This window comes from Oncorhynchus mykiss, chromosome 24, assembly GCF_013265735.2.
Source record: "Oncorhynchus mykiss isolate Arlee chromosome 24, USDA_OmykA_1.1, whole genome shotgun sequence".
Taxonomy (NCBI): Eukaryota; Metazoa; Chordata; class Actinopteri; order Salmoniformes; family Salmonidae; genus Oncorhynchus; species Oncorhynchus mykiss.
Window position 1 is genome coordinate 40,108,591 of NC_048588.1, and position 19,128 is coordinate 40,127,718.

Here is a 19,128-nt window from a genome sequence, read left to right on the forward strand (position 1 = left end):
GGTCATCAGTACAATCTAATGGCAGTGTTTCTAATTCAATAAGACAGAGGGAACCAACCCACCGTGATACCACTAATCTACCCCCACAAACATACACAGTCTGATACCACTACTGTTGCCACTCAAATCCAATCTTAATAAACAAGTACTGCTGTTTTCCTTTCCTCTCTGGTAGCTTAGTATAAACTGGGTGGTTCGAGCCCTGAATGAAGATTGGTTGACAGCTGTGGTATATCAGGCCATATACCACGGGTATGACAAAACATTTATTTTAACTGCTCTAATTACGTTGGTAACCAGTTTATAATAGCGATAAGGCAAACCTCGGGGGTTTGTGGTATATGGGCAATATACCACAGCTATGGGCTGAGTCCAGGCACTCCGCATTACGTCGTGCCTAAGAACAGCTCTTAGCCGTGGTATATTGGCCATATACCCCACCCCCTCGAGACGTATTGCTTCATTAATTGGCCAGAGATTCTGCTCAACCGTCATGTTCAGCAGTCAGGAAACAAAACCTCTGCAAATTGAAAGACATCCAATAGTCAAAGGTTAATGAAATACAAATCATATAGAGAGAAATAGTCCTATAATTCCTAGAATAACTACAACCTAAAACTTCTTACCTGGGAATATTGAAGACTCATGTTAAAAGGAACCACCAGTTTTCATATGTTAAACGTTAGCTGTCTTAAATGGCACATATTGCACTTTTACTTTCTTCTCCAACACTTTGTTTTCGCATTAACACTGGAGTGATAAATGATCAGATGGTCATGTGCAGGTAGAGATACTAGTGTGCAAAAGAGCAGAAAAGTAAATAAATAAAAACAGTATGGGGATGAGGTAGGTAAATTGGGTGGGCTATTTACCGATGGACTATGTACAGCTGCAGCGATCGGTTAGCTGCTCAGATAGCAGATGTTTAAAGTTGGTGAGGGAGATAAGTATCCAACTTCAACGATTTTTGCAATTCGTTCCAATCACAGGCAGCAGAGAACTGGAAGGAAAGGCAGCCAAATGAGGTGTTGGCTTTAGGGATTATCAGTGAGATACACCTGCTGGAGCACGTGCACCGGGTGGGTGTTGCCAGTGTGACCAGTGAACCGAGATAAGGCGGAGCGTTACCTAGCATGGACTTGTAGATGACCTGGAACCAGTGGGTCTGGCGACGAATATGTAGCGAGGGCCAGCCGACTAGAGCATGCAGGTCGCAGTGGTGGGTGGTATAAGGTGCTTTAGTGCCATCCGTTTTGTTACTGTGATAAACTGCATCAGAGTATTGCAGTAGAGTATTAGAAGCTATTTTGTAGATGACGTCGCCGAAGTCGAGGATCGGTAGGATAGTCAGTTTTACTAGGGTAAGTTTGGCGGCGTGAGTTTGTTGCGAAATAGAAAGCGAAATAGAAAGCCAATTCTAGATTTGATTTTGGATTGGAGATGTTTGATATGAGTCTGGAAGGAGAGTTTACAGTCTAGCCAGACACCTAGGTACTTATAGATGTCCACATATCCTAGGTCGGAACCATGCAGGGTGGTGATGCTAGTCGGGCGAGCGGGTGCAGGCAGCGAACGGATGAAAAGCATGCATTTCGTTTTACTAGCGTTTAAGAGCAGTTGGAGGCCACGGAAGGAGCGTTGTATGGCATTGAAGCTTGTTTGGAGGTTAGATAGCACAGTGTCCAAGAAAGGGCCAGAAGTATACCGAATGGTGTCGTCTACGTAGAGGTGGATCAGGAAATCGCCCGCAGCGAGAGCAACATCATTGATATATACAGAGAAACGAGTCGGCCCGAGAATTGAACCCTGTGGCACCCGCATAGAGACTGCCAGAGGACCGGACAGCGTGCCCTCCGATTTGACACACTGAACTCTGTCTGCAAAGTAGTTGGTGAACCAGGCCACGCAGTCATTAGAAAAACCGAGGCTACTGAGTCTGCCGATAAGAATATGGTGATTGACAGAGTCGAAAGCCTTGGCCAGGTCGATAAAGACGGCTGCACAGTACTGTCTTTTATCGATGGCGGTTATGATATCGTTTAGTACCTTGAGCGTGGCTGAGGTGCACCCGTGACCGGCTCGGAAACCAGATTGCACAGCGGAGAAGGTACGGTGGGATTCGAGATGGTCAGTGATCTGTTTGTTGACTTGGCTTTCGAAGAACTTAGAAAGTCAGGGCAGAATGGATATAGGTCTGTAACGGTTTGGGTCCAGGGTGTCTCCCCCTTTGAACAGGGGGATGACCGCGGCAGCTTTCCAGTCCTTGGGGATCACAGACGATATGAAAGAGAGGTTGAACAGGCTGGTAATAGGGGTTGCGACAATGGCGGCGGATAGTTTCAGAAATAGAGGGTCCAGATTCTCAAGCCCAGCTGATTTGTACAGGTCCAGGTTTTGCAGCTCTTTCAGAACATCTGCTATCTGGATTTGGGTAAAGGAGAAGCTGGGGAGGCTTGGGTGAGTAGCTGCGGGGGGAGCGGAGCTGTTGGCCAAGGTTGGAGTAGCCAGGAGGAAGGCATGGTCAGCCGTTGAGAAATGCTTGTTTGAGTTTTTGATTATCATGGATTTATCGGTGGTGACCGTGTTACCTAGCCTCAGTGCAGTGGGCAGCTGGGAGGTGGTGCTCTTATTCTCCATGGACTTTACAGTGTCCCAGAACTTTTTGGAGTTTTCTGCTTGAAAAAAGCTAGCCTTTGCTAGTGACTGCGTGTATAGGCTCCTGACTTCCCTGAACAGTTGCATGTCGCGGGGACTATTCGATGCTATTGCAGTCCGCCACAGGATGTTTTTGTGCTGGTCGAGGGCAGTCAGGTCTGGAGTGAACCAGGGGCTATATCTGTTCTTAGTTCTGCATTTTTTTGAACGGAGCATGCTTATCTAAGATGGTGAGGAAGTTACTTTTAAAGAATGACCAGGCATCCTCAACTGACGGGATGAGGTCAATATCCTTCCAGGATACCCGAGCCAGGTCGATTAGAAAGGCCTGCTCGCAGAAGTGTTTAAGGGAGTGTTTGACAGTGATTATGGGTGGTCGTTTGACTGCGGACCCGTAGCGGATACAGGCAATGAGGCAGTGATTGCTGAGATCCTGATTGAAGACAGCAGAGGTGTATTTGGAGGGCCAGTTGGTCAGGATAACATCTATGAGGGTGCCCTTGTTTACAGATTTAGGGTTGTGTCTGGTGGGTTCTTGATGATTTGTGTGAGATTGAGGGCATCTAGCTGTTGATGAGACCTGTGTTCATTTTCTAATGCCTGCTACAAGATGTTAGTCATTATTAGTGAATCTGCATTATACATGGTTCTAGTTAAATCTGTAATGACAAAAGGGCATTTTTCATAGACTTGAATGCCAAATGAATGATCTTTGCAATATCAAAAAAGCAGGTTTATCTATATAGATAAAATATTAGTAGTGGGTCTTATGACTGTGGAAAGCCTATATTTAGCCTAGGTATGACTGAACTCATTAGATTATTGCTGACAGTCTGAAATGCAGTGTATTTAAACTTTAAATGCACAATTTTTAGAAAACAAATATTTTTTAGGTTATATATCTATTGTGAATCGCCCAGAAGTTTGAAAAAAAAATAGAGATAGGATTTTTAGGCCACATCGCCCAGGCCTACCCAGGACCCCATGGCACGTCTTAGCTGTGCCTGAATAAAAAGACGAGGTGAAGTGTCTGTGTGTCAGAGTATGACAGTGTGTGTCTGTGTTTTAACTGGTCGATGTTGAGTGTTTTTGGCCCCTTGGTTGTGAAAAGCCCATTCTTCCCCTAAGCTCTCCATTCCACAGACCACTTAAAACTATTCCTCACAGGACAATCACACTGAACCAACACATCAGAGCGAGACTGAGATCTTTAAATTCACACAGGCATTATGAGTGATCGACACCTTTGTGTCAGAGCTTTAGTTCACACAACCAATGATGGGGCATATGGGGGGGGCGGGGGGGGCGATTAAGTGCCAACACCTGATCCCAGACTCAGCCGAGCAGCTAGGGGGACTTAATTAGGCAGAACACACTCAGTGGCCATGGGGCACAACAATAACAGAGAGAGCAGCTGTTCCTAGTGATGTGCACAGCTCCATGCTAACCGCTACATGCTAACACTGTGTGCGGGAGCAGGTGTTTTTTGTGCTCCTTCTCTTGGGTTCTCTAGTGGGCCTAGTTGGTAGTTATGGAGGGGGAGGGTGAAGGGGTGATTACAGTGAAAATAATATAAACTTATATTCTCCCCCCCCCTCTCCTCCAGCATCTGCTGTCTGGGCAGCCTTGTGTTATTAAGACATAATGACATACTACTATTCAACATATGCTCCTCCCCCATCACTCAGAAATAACCCTGGGCTCTGTAGTGTCAGTAGTAGATAGCCCTCTACTAGATTCACGTTACAGACACACATGAGAGGGAGGCACTTTCTTGCCACAAGGACTGATTCTAGCTCTGAAAGTTTGAAACTCTTATTGGCCAAGCCATCTAAGGCTTTGCCTAAATACAGCCTTCGTGAAGATATTGGGTGAAGGATTAACGTATGAAGAGTGGATTAAGAGAGATGATTGCGTGGAATACCGCATCATTAAATGCAGATTACATTATTTTACGAGATAATTTCCTTTTGGTCGCTGCCGTGTATATTACCCCCCAAGCAGACACCGCGACGACTCCATGCAGACACCGCGACAACTATTTGCAAACTTGAAACCGCATATCCCGAGGCTGCATTGATTGTAGGCTGACATTACCAAAAGTATGTGGACACCTGCTCGTAGAACATCTCAATCCAAAATCATGGAGTTGGTCTCGCCTTTTGCTGCTGTAACAGCCTCCACTCTTCTGGGAAGGCGTTCCATTAGATGTTGGAATATTGCTGCGGGGACAAGAGCATTAGTGAGGTCGGGCACTGATGTTGGGTGATTATGGCCAATTCCAATACATCCCCAAGGTGTTCGATGGGGTTGAGGTCAGGGCTTTTTGCAGGCCAGTCAAGTTCTTCAACACCGATCTCGACAAACCATTTCTGTATGGACCTCGCTTTTTGCACTGGGGCATTGTCATGCTGAAACAGGAAAGGGCCTTCCCCAAACTGTTGCCACAAAGTTGGAAGCACAGAATCATCTAGAATGTCATTGTATTCTGTAGTGTTAAGGTTTCCCCTCACTGGAACTAAGAGGCCTAGCTCAAACCATGAAAAACAGCCCCAGACTGTGATTCATTCCTCCACCAAACTTAACAGTTGGCACTGTGCATTGGGGCAGGTAGCGTTCTCCTGGCATCTGCCAAACCCAGATTCGTCTGTCGGACGGTCAGATGGTGAAGCTCGTTTCATCACTCCAGAGAAAGTGTTTCCACTGCTCCAGAGTCCAATGGCAGCGAGCTTTACACCACTCCAGCCGACGCTTGGGATTGAGCATGGTGATCTTAGGGTTGTGTGCGGATGCTCGGCCATGCAAACCGATTTCATTAAGCTCCCGACTAACAGTTATTGTGCTGACGTTGCTTCCAGAGGCGGTTTGGAACTCGGTAGAGAGTGTTGCCACCGAGGACTGCCCATTTTCACACGCTACACACATCAGCACTTGGCGGTCCAGTTCTGTGAGGTTTTGTGGCTTACCACTTAGCGGCTGAGCCATTGTTGCTCCTAGACATTTCATTTTCACAATAACAGCACTTACAGTTGACTGCGGCAGCTCTAGCACGGCAGAAATTTCACAAACTGACGGCGCCACGTTGAAAGTCACTGTGCACTTCAGTAAGGCCATTCTACTGCCAATGTTGGCTTATGGAGATTTCATGGCTGTGTGCTCGATTTTATACACCTGTCAGCAAAGGGTGGCTGAAATAGCCAAATCCACTAATTTGAAGGGGTGTCCACATACTTTTGTATATATAGTGTAAATATACATTCGTAAAGTATTCAGACCCCTTCACTTTTTCCACATTTTGTTACGTCACAGGCTTATTCTAAAATTCATTAAATAAATAAAACTTCATCAATCTACACACAATAGCCATAATGACAAAGCAAAAACAGGTTTAGACATTGTTGCACATTAATTACAACTAACAGAAATAACTCTCAGAAGTGTACATACACTTAGGTTAGAGTCATTAAAACTCGTTTTAAACCACTTCACAAATTTCTTGTTAACAAACTATAGTTTTGGCAAGTCGGTGAGGACATCTACTTTGTGCATGACAACTCATTTTTCCAACAATTGTTTACAGACAGATTATTTCACTGCATCAAAATCCCAGTGGGTCAGAAGTTGATTGTGCCTTTAAAACAGATTGGAAAATTCCAGAAAATGATGTCATGGCTTTAGAAGCTTCTGATAGGCTAATTGACATAATTTGAGTCAATTGGAGGTGTACCTGCGGATGTATTTCAAGGCCTACCTTCAAACTCAGTGCCTCTTTGCTTGACATCATGGGAAAATCAAAAGAAATCAGCAAAGACCTCAGAATAAATACTGCTCATCTCCTAGAGATGAACGTACTTTGGTGCGAAAAGTGCAACTCAATCCCAGAACAGCAAATTACTTTGTGAAGATGCTGAAGGAAACAGGTACAAAAGTATCTATATCCACAGTAAAACGAGTCCTATATCGACAGGACCTGAAAGGCCGCTCAGCAAGGAAGAAGCCACTCCCATAAAAAAAAGCCAGAAAACAGTTTGCATCAAGCACATGGGGACAAAGATCCATACTTTTTGGAGAAATGTCCTCTGGTCTGATGAAACAAAAATAGAACTGTTTGGCCATAATGACAATCAATATGTTTGGAGGAAAAAGGGGGATGCTTGCCAGCCGAAGAACACCAGCCCAACCGTGAAGCACGGGGGTGGCAGAATCATGGTGTGGTGTTGCTTTGCTGCAAGTCGGACTGATGCACTTCACAAAAGATGGCATCATGAGGAAGTTAAATTATGTGGATATATTGAAAGAACATCTCAAAACATCAGTCAGGAAGTTAAAGATTGGTCGCAAATGGGCCTTCCAAATGGACAATGACCCCAAACATACTTCCAAAGTTGTGGAAAAATGGCTTAAGGACAACAAAGTCAAGGTGGATTGGAGTGGCCATCTCGAAGCCATGACCTCAATCCTATAGAAAAGTTATGGGCAGAACTGAAAAGGCGTGTGCGAGCAAGGAGGCCTACAAACCTGACTCAGTTACACCAGCTCTGTCAGGAGGAATGGGCCAAAATTCACCCAATTTATTGTGGGAAGCTTGTGGAAGTCTACCCGAAACATTTTATCCAAGTTAAACAATTTCAAGGCAATGCTACCAAATACTAATTGAGTGTATGTAAACTTCTGACCCACTGGGAATGTGATGGAAGAAATAAAAGCTGAAATAAATCACTCTCCACTTTTATTCTGACATTTCCCATTCTTAAAATAAAGTGGTGATCCTAACTGACCTAAGACAGGGAATTTTTACTAGGGTTAAACTTTCTGGGATATGAGGCAGCATTTTCACTTTTGGATGAATAGCGTGCCCAGAGTGAACTGCCTCCTACTCTGTCCCAGATGCTAATATATGCATAGTATTACTAGTATTGGATAGAACATACTCTGAAGTTTCTAAAACTGTTTGAATGATGTCTGTGAGTATAACAGAACTCATATAGCAGACGAAAACCTGAGAAAAATCCAACCAGGAAGTGGGACATCTGAGGTTTGTAGTTTTTCAAAGTTTGGCCTACCGAATACACATTGAGATATGGATGAGGTTGCACTTCCTAGGGCTTCCACTAGATGTCAACAGTCTATTGAAACTTGAATGAGGATTTTACTATAAAGGAGGAGCTCATGAAACCTCTGAGTCAGTGGTCTGGCAGAGAGCCTTGGTCTCATGACGAGCACTCCCGACAGAGTTACCTCTCGTTCCAGTGCTTCTCTGAAGACAAAGGAATTCTCTGGTTGGAACAATATTATGTTATGTTAAAAAGATCCTAACGATTGATTCCATAGATCGTTTGACATGTTTCTAAAGGACTGTAACATAACTTTTTGAGTTTTTGTCTGGATGAAGTGCCTGCGCCTCATGAAGAAGGATTACTGGGTTGAACACGCTAACAACAAGTGGCTTTTGTGACTCCCATCTTTGGCTGGAAAATTGGCTGTGTGTTTTTGTACTTGGTGGTGATCTAGCATTATCATATGTTGTGCTTTAGCTGTAAACAATATGTTTCTTTCATTTGCTGTATTGGACTTGTTAATGTGTGAAAGTTACATATTTCTAAAAAATATTTTTGAATTTCTCGCGCTGCCTTTTCAGCAGAATGTTGTCGAGGGCGCCTCGCTAGAAAGGTTAAATGTCAGGAATTGTGAAAAACTGAGTTTAAATGTAGTTGGCTAAGGTGTATGTAAACGTCCGACTTCAACTGTAAGTATTCAGACCGTTTGCGATGAGACTCGAAACTGAGCTCAGGTGCATCCTGTTTCCATTGAACATCCTTGCGATATTTCTACGACTTGGTGTCCACCTGTGGTAAATTCTATTAATTAGACATGATTTGGAAAGGCACACACCTGACTATATAAAGTCCCACAGTTGACAGTGCATGTCAGAGCAAAAACCAAGCTATAAGGTTGAAGGAATTCTCCGTAGAGCTCCAAGATTTTGTCGAGACACAGATCTGGGGAAGGGTATCAAAAAATGTCTGCAGCATTGAAGGTCCCCAAGTACACAGTGACCTCCATCATCATGGGGTGGCAGGTAGCCTGGAGGTTAGAGCGTTGGAATTGCAACCAAAAGGTTGCAAGATCGAATCCCCGAGCTGACAAGGTAAAAATATGTTGTTCTGCCCCTGAACAAGGCAGTTAGTTACCCCACTGTTCCTAGGCCGTCATTGAAAATAAAAATGTGTTCTTAACTGACTTGCCTAGTTAAATAAAAAGGTACACTTTTAAAATATATATATATTAAATTCTTAAATGGAAGAAGTTTGGAACCATCAAGACTCTTCATTAAGCTGGCTGCCCAGCCAAACTCAGCCAAACTCAGCCAAACTCAGCCAAACTCAGCCAAACTCAGCCAAACTCAGCCAAACTCAGCCATCGGGGGAGAAGGGGAGGTGACCAAGTACCTGATGGTCACTCTGACAGAACTCCAGATTCACTCTGTGGAGATGGGAGAACATTCCAGAAGGACAAGCATCTCTGCAGCACTCCACCAATCAGGGCTTAATAGCAGAGTGGCTCGACGGAAGCCACTCCTCAGTAAAAGGCACATGACAGCCCGCTTGGAGTTTGCCAAAAGGAACCTAAAGGACTCAGACCATGAGAAACAAGATTCTCTGGTTTGATGAAACCAAGATTTAACTCCTTGTCCTGAATGTCGTTACACAGCATCATGCTGTGAGGATGTTTTTCAGTGGAAAGGACTTGGAGACTAGAAATCCTAGATGAAGCCCCAGTCTGAGGTCCTGAGCGCACTGGAGCGGGTTAAAGGCTCACCTTCTAACAGGACAACGACTCTAAGCACACAGCCAAGACAATGCAGGAGTGGCTTCAGGACAAGTCTCTGAATGCCCTTGAGTGGCCAAGCCAGAGCCTGGACTTGAACCCAATCAAACATCTCTGGAAAGACCCGAAAATACCTGAAAATAGCTGTGCAGCGACGCTCACCATCCAACCTGACAAGAGCTTGAGAGGATGTGCAAAGAAGAATTCGAGAAACTCCCCAAATACAGATGTGCCAAGCTTGTAGCATCATACCCAAGAAGACTTGAGGCTGTAAATCGCTGCCAAGGGTTCTTCAACAAAGTACTGAGTAAAGGGTCTGAATACTTACGTAAATGTGATATTTCAGTTTTAAATTTTTTATACATTTGCAAACATTTCTAAAAACCTGTTTTTGCTTTGTCATTATGGGGTATTATTGTGTGTATAGATTGAGGAGGGAAACACAATTTAACATATTTTAGAATCAGGCTGTAACGTAACAAAATGTGGAGAAGGTGAAGTCGTCTGAATACTTTCTGAATGCCCTGTATACTCTGGACTCCGACACCGATCGCTCTGATATTTCTTAACTTCTATCTTTTTACTTACGGATTATGTGTAGATTGTTTTGTATTGCTGCACTGTTGGAGCTAGAAACACAAGCATTTCACTGCACCTGTGATATCTACAAATCTGTGTACACAACCAATAAACTTGGATTTTATTTGATTCAAGAGGCGAGCTCCTTTATTCCTGTTCGGAAAAGCGGGGAACCCTGAAGCTGTCATATTCTGGGAAGCACAGCTAAAGAAGATGACATGAGACAGCAATCATCAATTATAAATCAACCAGGACCCCTAGTTAGTTTCCATTGAGACCATTCCAGTGGGCCTTCTAAACAACACACATGGTTCCACCAGGGAACATGAATGAGGGATGGAGAGAAACGTGTGAATCAAATATTGGCTGTTGGGATTCTATAAAAACAGGGGTCTAGACCAGACAAACACCGATATTCATTATGTTTACGCTTATGGGGTGTCCTGAATGGTCATGGCGGTATCCCGCATCCAGCAGGTTGTAGTTGGTGGCAGACAACTTGTTGTTATGAGAGAAGAGAGGGAATGCCAACACACACCTCTCTGTAGCAGTGTCTCAGAGAACAGACTGAAAGGATGACTAGCCCACTGGTCACAGCATGTCTGGACAGCATGACTGACTCACAGACCTGGCCCTGGACTTGAGAATTTCTGTCTGTCTCTCTGGCTGGTGGGAAAAGCTCACCTTTTGGGGATTGCACAGAAAATAGGGTGTAGGCCAGAACTAACCTCTAACAAGGCAAGAGGACAGAGATTCACTGACCATTAAAACTGATTTGGCAGACACTACAGAGGCCGATGAGTAATTGTCACCAACAAGAAGCAACACCGTCAGGTAGGGCAAGGGACAACAAGACACAGAGGTGGGCCAGCACACGCTGTCACACTTGACTGGACTATCAATGGGTTCATCGCCAGGTGTAGGAGGAACACAGGAAACTAATGATCCTGGAGCGGAAATAGGGTTGAGAATAAGAACACAGAAATGCCCGGCTTCCAGTTTCCACTCTGGTACCTCGGCCACGAGTACAGAAAGACACAGGATTGTTTCATCCTGGCAAACACATGGCGAGAAATGTTCGACAACACACACACAAACAAACAACAGATGAAGAAGCACACATATCTTGCATTAGAACACGGAGGGTGTAATTTCACCTAAAAAGTCACAAGTAGTCAAAGGACATAGAGAGAACTGGAATGAACATGACTATTCTGTCAAGTCATTTCTGCAGACGTTTGACGATTAAGCCTATTTAAAAAATCCACCCGCCACTGAAACATCAAAACAAACAACTTCAGAAATCAAAACAAGACAATGTTCTGAAGTCATGAAACTGTTCAAATACAGGCCATTCAAGTCCTTGACAGGTGAACATTCATTCAACACACAAAGAAGACTTAAGTAAATATTCTGCCTCTGATGGAACGATTCCTCCTGAATTGAGAGTAAGTAGCCTGTACTAATCCACTGGTCCTATTCTCAAGCAGAATGATCAGACAGACAGGAATAGTCTTCTCTTCTACAGACCTTGGTCCTGTAGGGCCCTCTTCCTTTCTCCCTCCCTGTGAAAGTTTTATGGCTGAATGCATTGTTCCTGAGCTGCCTACTGTTCAAGTACATAACAATAAATAACTCAAGCACACAAAGGTACACGTGGTTTCAAGCTATATGGGGTTAAATAATTGTATCTTGAGTGCCGTCCACTTTCTCTATAGCTAATCTTTTAATTTACTGTAAATGTATTGTATTTTCTTTGTGTCAAGGTATGCAGGTATGAATAAAACGCACAATGACATGAATTGTCCCACTCACTTTGGATAGCTAGACGCAAGTGCTGTCATTACTGGTTGGGCCGTGAATAAATTTTCAGTGATGCGTTATAACGTTATTACTAAACCTAGTTTATTCAGCCATATCTAGATCAAATTAAAAAAGACATGTTCAGCATTCAAACGTCCTCATTATTATAGTGCCTGTCGTGATTGATTGCACACATTCCCACACGGGTTATAACGTCAGTCAGTAGCCATAAAACCTGCGATAAATCCCTGTTACAAACCGGATAATCGGAAATTCGCAGATTAGGCTCACATCAAGACAATAATCCAGAAAGCATTTGACCTGTTAACGTTTCTCTTTCAACACGCATCTGAAATGGTTGATTGCCTTGTTAAATCGAAACAATACCAGGCTAATTGATAACGCAATGGCCCACTTCAGTTATTCAAGGTTCGAGGTCGGTAAACAAAAATTAAAATGTTATATTTGACAAAACGCTTTGATGAAGTGAATTTCTGATACCTAAAAATCCACACCCGCAACAATAGTTTAAGCGAGTTACGCTAGTTAGTTATACAGTCCAACATTATTAATTAAACCAAACAAGAGATGCCGACACCATTTTGAAAAACCACTGTCCTTTAGTTTAAAAATGCGAGTGACCAGCGAGCTATTAGAAAGTAGTAGCTAGCTAGGCACTAGACAACTCCACCGCAATCATACCAATAGATCCCATCACGTTTGCTAGCATCCTTGCCACACACTGTCCCTTCTCATACAATCCGTCAATCCGATACGTAGATTGGCTAGCTATTTCGACTCAAACGATGGAGGAAGTGCATAACATTTAAGTCACATAAAATAGTTACACTCTGAAGCCCATCGCTGAAATGTTATTTTTGTCCAACTACTAAGATAGCTCTAGCTAGCTCGCTAATGCTAGTTATCCTCCACCATCAATACATTTTCCATGTAACGTTACCATGCCATATCGGTGTCGGACAATTGACAGAAAAAAAGAGGGGAAAGAGTAGAGATGATACAACAATATTAAGCGGGCGAGTCTTACCAATGTGATGGACAAATGTGGTTATCTAAATTCCTTATTTTGTTCCGGTATCTTCAAAGTCGTTGACACTGGCTATGTTAACGCTATCGGTGTTCTAGCTTCTCACTTTGCTACAGCGTTATCCGGCTAGCAGCGGCGTTGGGAACACCGCGGAGTGGGGGATGGGGATGCCGAGATTGGGAGTGATGGGTGGAGAGAGGAGAGGGGCCATGAGCAGGCAAACAAACATTGGATGGTGATGGGCTTTTCAGCCTCCCAAAATTACAAAAGGACACAACCTCTAGAACTACAAACTAAACTTGAAATGGGGTAAAGATATATCAGTTTGGAGGTAACTCATTTTTAAAGAGAATGAACATTGAAATGATTTGGTCATGAGGATAAAGAAGGTCGAGGTTGAAACTTGAGCTCGTTTGAGCAAAAAAGAAAAAACGACATTTCCCATCAAAGTATTTTAGAGTGCGGCGCCATTTTATGACGTTTTGTAGGCAATGGATGGCCCTTGAGCGGCACGTTTGGATTTTTCCCAAACATAATTTAACAAACTAGCACAGTCACTAAAAACGACGAGATAAAATGTTTGCCTTTCTTTTTGGGAAATTCAAATCAACAGAGTTTTGTTAGGCTGAATAACTGTGAAAGGGTAGGAATATAGTTTTGGGACTCAAGTTAAAAGATAAGGGGGTGTCATTTTTTTTACAAAAACAAAAAGTACATAAATAGACAATGATAACATATGCTAGGTTGTACAAGAATTTACAGATTATACCAAGACTTTAAAAGAAACACACATATGGATTGTTTTAACAGCTTTCTTATTAGAAGAATGTAGAACGGTCTTAACTTGTTATGGCTGGGGGCAGTATTGAGTAGCTTGGATGAAAAGGGTGCACAGAGTAATCTGTCTGCTACTCAGGCCCAGTTGCTAATATATGCATATTATTAGTAGATTTGGATAGAAAACACTGAAGTTTCTAAAACTGTTTGAATGATGTCTGAGTATAACAGAACTCATATGGCAGGCAAAAACCTGAGAAAGAATCCAACCAGGAAGTGGGAAACCTGAGGTTTGTAGTTTTTCAACTAATTCCCTATCGAATACACAGTGTCTATGGGGTCAAATTGCACTTCCTAAGGCTCCCACTGTTTGATGCTTTTACTGTGAAGTGGGGATTGAGTCAGAGGTCTGCCAGAGAGGCATGAGCTGACCACGGGCGTGAGAGTTAGCTTGAGTTCCATTGCATTTCTGAAGACAAAGGAATTCTCCGGTTGGAACATTATTGAAGATTTATGTTAAAAACATCCTAAAGATTGATTCTATACATCGTTTGACATGTTTCTAAGGACTGTAACGGAACTTTTTGACTTTTCGTCTGCTCCTAGTGATCGCGCGTCATGAATTTGGATTACTGGGCTAAACGCGCGAACAAAAAGGAGGTATTTGGACATAAATGATGGACATAATCGAACAAAACAAACATTTATTGTGGAACTGGGATTCCTGGGAGTGTATTCTGATGAAGATCATCAAATGTAAGTGAATATTTATAATGCTATTTCTGACTTCTGTTGACTACACAACATGGCAGATATCTGTTTGGGTTGTTTTGGTCTCTGAGCGCTGTACTCAGATTATTGCATGGTGTGCTTTTTCGGTAAAGCTTTTTTGAAATCTGACACAGCGGTTGAATTAAGGAGAAGTGTATCTATAATTCCATGCATAATAGTTGTATCTTTTATCAATATTTATTATGACTATTTCTGTAAATTGATGTGACTCTCTGCAAAATCACCGGATATTTTGGAACTACTGAACATAACGCGCTGAGATTTTTTTATATAAATATTAACTTTATCGAACAAAATATACATGTATTGTGTAACATGAAGTCCTACGAGTGTCATCTAATGAAGATCATCAAAGGTTAGTGATTAATTCATCTCTATTTCTGCTTTTTGTGACTCCTCTCTTTAGCTGGAAAAATGGCTGTGTTTTTCTGTGACTAGGCACTCACCTAACATAATCGTTTGGTTTGATTTTTTGAATTTTAATTATGGGATTTCTGTTGTTTTGAATTTGGCGCCCTGCACTTTCACTGGCTGTTGTCATATCGATCCCGTTAGAAGGATCTCAGCCCAAAGAGGTTTTTAATGTACTGCTCGAACACCTTATAGAAAACACGGAAGAGTGTTTTTTTATTCGTGAATTTACATTTATGAATATGAACATTTTCCATTAGCACAATAAGATTTGAGGTAAATTTGTTTTTCTTTATCTTTATTATTGTTAAGGAAACCGAGCAACACATTCTCCCATAACAAACAAAAGTCATCAAGTATATTAATAATGATAAAACTATAAATATTTTTCCATTATTTGACATGCAGACAATGCCAAAATAAATGTGAAACTGCTTCTGCATGCTCAACACAAAAAGTACAATCAATGTTAATGTCTGTTTTGAGTTTCTTCAGTTAATGATTCGCAGGGTAATTATTATGGATCATTCTGAAAGAGACCTCTTTGACCTTGTTAAAAATAAAGTATTTGTGTACAAAGTATACAATCTCCCTTTGAAATCTGTTGTTCTGAGGGAACAAGGAGAAACATATTTTTCCTAACGGAGAGTCAACTGGATTAAGCGAGGGTAGGTGAAGAAGGTGAGGCCTGGTTAAACAACATGAGAGTTCCAGATGGAATAGACTATGGAGAACTCTCTAGGTCTTACAGGGATATTGTAACGAGATAAAAATTCCTCATAATTGAGTAACAATCCTTCTGCATTAAGAAGTTGACTCACCAGCAGGATAAGATTATTGAACCAGTTCTTATAAAATGATAACATATGCTAGGGGGTTTTAATGGTACTACACAATAATTCCCCAAAACCACATTTCTCAAGGGAGAGAAATAGAAACTCATGTTCCACTGTATCGAAGGCTTTATAAAAGTCTAAGAAGACAAAACTATCTTCGAAGATTAAATCAGAATAGTCAGTATGATCTAACACCATTATTAGATATATGTCTATTCCTCATGAAGCCAGATTGGGTCTCTTCTATAATTGAGTCCAATACTGCCTTCATTGTTTTTGCAAATATAGAGGCTAGTATTTTGTAGTCATTATTGAGCAGACAGATTGGACGCCAATTATGGAGGAGAAGCAAGTCTTTCTTGGGCTTAGGTATTAATGTAATCAGACCTTGAGTCAAACTGGGAGGGAGAGCCTTATTTGTAATGCTTTCAGAAAAGACCTCCAACAGAAATGGGGCCATGTAACGGCGTTCTTCGTTTGTTGAAAGAGAGGACCGAAATGCAGCGTGGTGGTTACTCATGTTCTTTAATGAATGAATGACGATACATGAAATAACTAAATGAATACGAAAACAACAAACGGAACGTGAAACCTAATACAGCCTATCTGGTGAACACTACACAAAGACAGGAACAATCACCCACAAACACACAGTGAAACCCAGGCTACCTAAGTATGATTCTCAATCAGAGACAACTAATGACACCTGCCTCTGATTGAGAACCATACTAGGCCGAAAACATAGAACTGCCCCACAACATAGAAAAACAAACAGACTGCCCACCCAACTCACGCCCTGACCATACTAAATAAATACAACACAAAGGAAATAGAGGTCAGAACGTGACAGTACCCCCCCCCAAAGGTGCGGACTCCGGCCGCAAAACCTTGACCTATAGGGGAGGGTCTGGGTGGGCGTCTGTCCGCGGTGGCGGCTCTGGCGCGGGACGCGGACCCCACTTCGCCATTGTCTTAGTCCGCCTTATTGTCCGCCTCCGTGGCTTACTCACCATGCCCACCCCTCTCAATGACCCCACTGGACAGAGGGGCTGCTTGGGACAGAGGGGCAGCTTCTCGGGACAGAGGGACAACTGCTCGGGACAGAGGGACAGCTGCTCGGGACAGAGGGACAGCTGCTCGGGACAGAGGGACAGCTGCTCGGGACAGAGGGACAGCTGCTCGGGACAGAGGGACAGCTGCTCGGGACAGAGGGACAGCTGCTCGGGACAGAGGGACAGCTGCTCCGGGCGGAGGGGCAGCTGCTCCGGGCGGAGGGGCTTTAGCGGCCCCTGGCTGACTGGCGGCCCCTGGCTGACTGGCGGCCCCTGGCTGACTGGCGGCACTGGCGGCCCCTGGTTGACTGGCGGCGCTGGCGCTGGGCTGACTGGCGGCACTGGCGGCCCCTGGTTGACTGGCGGCACTGGCGGCCCCTGGCTGACGGGCGGCACTGGCGGCCCCTGGCTGACGGGCGGCACTGGCGGCCCCTGGCTGACGGGCGGCACTGGCGGCCCCTGGCTGACGGGCGGCACTGGCGGCCCCGGGCAGACGGGCGGCACTGGCGGCCCCGGGCAGACGGGTGGCACTGGCGGCCCCGGGCAGACTGGCGGCCCCGGGCAGACGGGCGGCACTGGCGGCGCCGGGCAGACGGGCGGCACTGGCGGCGCCGGGCAGACGGGCGGCACTGGCGGCGCCGGGCAGACGGGCGGCGCTGGCGGCGCTGGGCAGACGGGCGGCGCTGGCGGCGCTGGGCAGACGGGCGGCACTGGGCAGACAGGCGGCACTGGCGGCGCTGGGCAGACGGGCGGCACTGGGCAGACGGGCGGCACTGGCGGCGCTGGGCAGACGGGAAGCTCCGGCAACGCTGGGCTGAGTAGCTCTCCTAGCGCCGAACAGGCGGGACCGGACTGTGCAGGCGCACTGGAGCTCTTGAGCACCGAGCCTGCCCAACCTTACCTGGTTGAATGCTCACGGTCGCCCTGCCAGTGCGGCGTGGTGGAATAGCCCGCACTGGGCTATGCAGGCGAACCGGAGACACCGAGCGCAAGGCTGGTGCCATGTAAGCCGGCCCAAGGAGACGCACTGGGGACCAGCTGCGTAGAGCCGGCTTCATGGCATTAGGCTCGACGCTCAATCTAGCCCGGCCGACACGCGGAGCTGGGATATACCGCACCGGGCTATGCACCCGCACTGGAGACACCGTGCGCACCACTGCATAACACGGTGCCTGGCCGGTCTCTCTAGCCCCCCGGTAAGCACAGGGAGTCTGCCCAGGTCTCCTACCTGGCGTAGCCATACTCCCTGTTAGCTCCCCCCCAATACATTTTTGGGGCTGCCTCTCGGGCTTCCTTCCGCGCCGCCGTGCCTGCTTCGCCAACTCCATTCTCTGATAACCTTCCGCGCACTGCTCCATCGAATCCCAGGCGGGCTCCGGGCACTCTCCCTGGGTCGGCCGCCCACCTGTCGATCTCCTCCCAAGTAGTATACTCCATGCCATTGCTGTCCATAACGTCCTCCTTTCGCTGCTGCCTGTTAACACGCTGCTCGGTCCGAGTGTGGTGGGTGATTCTGTAACGGCGTTCTTCGTTTGTTGAAAGAGAGGACCGAAATGCAGCGTGGTGGTTACTCATGTTCTTTAATGAATGAATGACGATACATGAAATAACTAAATGAATACGAAAACAACAAACGGAACGTGAAACCTAATACAGCCTATCTGGTGAACACTACACAAAGACAGGAACAATCACCCACAAACACACAGTGAAACCCAGGCTACCTAAGTATGATTCTCAATCAGAGACAACTAATGACACCTGCCTCTGATTGAGAACCATACTAGGCCGAAAACATAGAACTGCCCCACAACATAGAAAAACAAACAGACTGCCCACCCAACTCACGCCCTGACCATACTAAATAAATACAACACAAAAGAAATAGAGGTCAGAACGTGACAGGCCAACTGTTGAGAAAAAGTTTTGTCAAATTCAGCAGATATACCATCAGTCCCAGTAGACATATTATTTTTAAGGTGTTCAATAGAATAAATTATCTCTTCAACTAAAATATGGTCATCACAATGTTCCCTCTCAGCCTCCCCAAATAATTTCACATCCCCAAGAGAGTAAAAAATCAGAGCTGAGGAAACCTCACAATACTTAGAACTGTATAAATTCCTGTAGAAGTTGCAACTAAAGTTAGATTCATTTGGGATCATCTGTGATGAGACCATTAATATTTAATTGTTGAATCGTATTATTTTTTAAGAGTGGTGTTTTTCTAACCTGAAAACATAAGATGAATTTTGTTCACCTTCCTCTAGCCACTTCTTCCTAGATCTGACAAAGGCTCCCTTCTGCTTTCAGTTTATACAGGCTCCCTTCTGCTTTCAGTTTATAC

The 19,128-nt window shown here is 44.6% G+C and overlaps 1 protein-coding gene across 3 annotated transcripts in view; it reads right to left on the reverse strand.

The window, feature by feature from the left end:
- LOC110503403 (protein FAM168A) overlaps positions 1-13,315 on the reverse strand; it is a 93,933-nt gene extending 80,618 nt beyond the window's left edge. Inside the window, exon 1 of one of the 3 annotated variants that reach the window (XM_036961991.1) lies at positions 12,914-13,315. The gene's annotated coding sequence lies outside the window, so the exon portion shown is untranslated. The remainder of the gene's footprint in view (positions 1-12,913) is intronic. The other 2 variants (XM_036961988.1, XM_036961989.1) reach the window with 2 other exon arrangements.
- Positions 13,316-19,128: the final 5,813 nt, after the last annotated feature.